Consider the following 3,795-nt stretch of genomic DNA (forward strand, 5'->3'; position numbering starts at 1 on the left):
CCCCACGCCGCCAGCTACCGGCCAATGAGCGCGCGGGGCCGCGGCGATCGCCAAGTATGGAGCGCGGCGCGGGGGGCGGGGCTCCGAGTGGGGAAAGGGGCGTGGTCTGGTTGGGGGCGGGGCCTGCCTGGGCGGGGCGGGGCACGGCACTGCTGGGCGTCCGGGGCGGACCCGGGGCGAATCCCGGGAGTTGTGTGTCCCTCCGACTTCCAGCTCGTGATGGAGTGGCAGCAGGGCACCGGGTGAACCCGGTCCACTGGTCCCCGGGGCGGGGGATGCGGAAGGTGCTGAGGCTGGGAGGGGACAGTCCTTCCGTGCCCCGCCCGGTGCACGCGCTCCCGCCTTCGGACCCGGAACTGGTGCGCCGGGCCCTGCCAGCCCAGCCCAGCCAAGGGAGAGCTAGCGGAACCTGCGGTGGGATCCCTGCGCTGCTACTGGCTGCTGGTGGGATCCGGAGCGCGACACTGCCCCTGAGTCCAGTCTGCGCGGTTAAAGAGCTTCGGGCCGCCTCCCGTTAATGAACGCCTACTGCTAAGGCCCAGGCCTTGTTTGGGGTAGAAAACATGACAGGTGGATGAGCCATAAAGATCCCTGCCCTCATCTCCTTGCTACCTGACAGGGTAGTTGTGAGGAAGACACAGGTAAAAAACAGCGGGGCCCAATAAATGTTAGCTGTTTTATAGATAGATAGATAGATAGATAGATAGATAGATAGATAGATAGATAGTCATATACTCATATATGTATATATACCCTGTTATATATGTATATATAATGTGATATATATTATATATGGTGTGTGTACATAGATTTCTTGAGACAGGGTCTCATATGTAAGCCAGGCTGGCCTGGAACTCACTGTGTAGACCAGGCTGGCCTCCTGTTCACAAAGATCATCCTGAGTGCTGGGATTAAAGGCTGTGCCACCATGCTGGACCTAGGTATACTTTATCACATTAGCTAAAGAGAATCAGTCCATTTGATTAATGGAGTGCTTTCTCATTCCACATAGTGACTCAGAAATTCCTCTTTTTTTCCAGGACTGAAAATTGAACCTAGGGCTTCAAGTGCTCTACCACTGAACTACAGCCCCAGCCCTAGAAATTTCCTTCATTCAGTATGTATTTGTTGAGCTTTCTCTAGAACACAGAAGACCTAAAGTGCAAGTCCTGCTGATAAAACCTACCCTACCTGGCTTGCTCACCTTCTGTTTATAATCAAATCAGGTCACAGGAGAGGGGACTAATAAAATGCATATGTGGCAGACTGTGTCCCAGGCCTTTGAGTTCATAGTCAAGTGAAAGATTGCAGGGAGAGCCACTGACAGATCATTCTGGTAAGTCCCTCAAGAATGGCTTAGACCAGTATTACAGGAGTTCAGAGAAGGGAGTGGCGCTTAGGAAGTCGTTACTCGGTAAATATTATTGTGCAGCTATTGGCCAATCACTGTGGTGTCACAGTCATTAGCAAAACAACCCATACTAGCTTGGGGCTGGGGCTTCCAAGCTGGAACGAAACCAAAGCCTCTTGCATGCTGGGTGAATAAGTGCTCTCCACTGAGTAAAGTCCCTTTACTGATCTTGAATGCTGTCAGGAGACAATCACTTCTCTGGTAAAGAAGGTAAGATACAAGGTACACAAGACTGAGGGTGCAAGTGGGCAGGCCAGCACTGTGTGGAGGTGGTTTGCCGGATTGTCCAGGAGGGCCTTAGGAAGGAGCATTTATCATGCAGAACAGCAAGGTCAGAGACACCCCTCACCCCCGCAGACCGCAGTGTGTCTACAAACAGCGAGATCAATGTGGCCAGCCTGGATTGAGTTTTAGGAACAGCAACAAACTGGTCCTAGGTTCCAGAAAGACTATGTGTTCTTCTGTGCCTACTGAGTTCTGGACTATAGGGTAACTAGAGCCTTAGAAAGCTATTGGTATGTTGCAGGTATTTTTACTAATAAAAAGCATTGTCAGCCAGGTGTGATGGCACATTGCTTTAATCTCAGCACTCTAGGCAGAGGTAGGCAGATCTCTGTGAATTGGAGGCCAACCTGGTCTGCATACTGAATTCCAGGCCAGCTGGTGCTACATAGACCCTGTCTCAAAAAAGAAAAATAAAAAGCAATGTCTAGGGAGAAGGCTCAGTTGGTAAAGTGCTGAGGACCTGAGTTTGCTCCCTAGAACCCACATGAAAGCCTGGCACAGTGGCATGTACTTGTAATCTCAGCACTGAGGGGGATTAAAATAGGCAGGCCCTGCCGGCACTCAAGATCCAGTCAGGGACTTCACTCAGTGGAGAGCACTTTCCCAGCATACAGGAGGCTCTTGGTTCTATCCATCTCTGAAGCCCTACCCCACCCTGGGGCTTGCTGGCCAATCAATTTGGCTTATGTGGTAAAGATCCAAGCTAAAATGTGGACAATGTCTGAGGAATAACATGGAATATCACCAGGGGTTGTCCTCTGTCCTCTACACACATGCATACCTGCATACAACACACAGACACAGAAAATATTTGATTTAGTTTGGTTTTTGTTTGTGAGACAGGGTCTCACTATGTTAAAAACTGGCTGACCTGGAGCTCACTATGTAGACCAGGCTGGCCCGAACTCACAGAGATCCACCTGCCTCTCAAATTTAACTAACTAACTAACTAACTAATTAACTAACTAACTAACTAGAGGGGGGGAGAGAGAGATCAAAGAAGAACCCAACACAGACCTCTTGTCCTCCATATGAATACTCAGAAGTAAGCACACCCAGGAGCATGCACACACACACACACACACACACACACACACACACACGTTCACCATGCTCACTAAGAAAAAAATCAAATCCAAAAAAGCACTGATATGATGCTTTCTTTGTGATAGACACTGTTAAGTCCTTTACCAGGCCTTATAACAGGTCCCCCAAAAGGTAAGGAACCTCTCCAAGGTCCTGCAGCAGAAGTGAAGGACTGGAAGCACTGGAGAAGGCAGGAAGGACCCCATCTAGAGGTTTGATGGTGGGGTGCTGGTGGCAAGGGCATAGGAGAGAGTCCAACATGCTAAGGTTTTCAGATTATCAACTTTGAAAGCCATTGATTGAATTGGGCATGACTATAGGGGGAATGCGAGTGGGGAGTAGGACGAGAAGACTCTGGGGCAAGTTGTATATGAGATACCTTTTGGAGATTTCACTGGAGAGGTCCAGTAAATACGTACTTGGGTATGGAAATCTGCAGCTCATAAATAGCATTTAAAGGTATTTAAAAGCATAAGACTTTGGGATGTGCTCACTTGTGGGTGAATGTAGAGGAAGGAGGTCAAGAAGAAAATGAGCGAAGAAGAGAGTCCCTTCTGGAAGCCAAAAGATAAGAGTGTGAAAGAAGACTGGAAGAAAGCCTCTTTCAAAGTGCACTGTCTACAGTTTCTCTTTTAATCCTCCTTGTGACCCTATGAGCACCTGTGAAATCCTGGGTTTAATCTCTAGCACTGCAAAAATAAGTAAATAAATAATCTAACTACTTTAATAACTGAAGAACTATGTATTAATTTCTTTTATTGTCACCATGACCAAATATCTGACAGAAACAACTTAAGAGAGAATTTTCTTTTCATGGTTCAGCGTATGATTCTTTCACGGCAGGGAAGGTATGGCAACTAGAACAGAGGAAACAGGACTGGAAGCAGGGCCAGGCTTTAATCCTCAGAGGCCTGTCCCCAGTGACCCTCTACTAGCCAGACCCAACTTTCCCAAACAGCACCACCAATTGGAGAACAATTGCTTAAACATACAGGCCTGTGGAGACCGTTCAC

At 48.5% G+C, this 3,795-nt stretch overlaps 1 long non-coding RNA gene across 1 annotated transcript; it reads left to right on the forward strand.

Annotated features, from left to right (window-relative positions):
* Positions 1–141: 141 nt before the first annotated feature.
* On the forward strand, positions 142–1,264 carry LOC108490138. The gene is made up of 2 exons (XR_001872134.2): positions 142–641; positions 1,041–1,264. It is a non-coding gene; the product is annotated as an uncharacterized LOC108490138 (long non-coding RNA).
* The last annotated feature ends 2,531 nt before the right edge of the window (positions 1,265–3,795 follow it).

The sequence above is a fragment of the Nannospalax galili genome, unplaced genomic scaffold (genome assembly GCF_000622305.1).
Source record: "Nannospalax galili isolate Female #2095 unplaced genomic scaffold, S.galili_v1.0 scaffold1688, whole genome shotgun sequence".
Lineage (NCBI taxonomy): Eukaryota > Metazoa > Chordata > Mammalia > Rodentia > Spalacidae > Nannospalax > Nannospalax galili.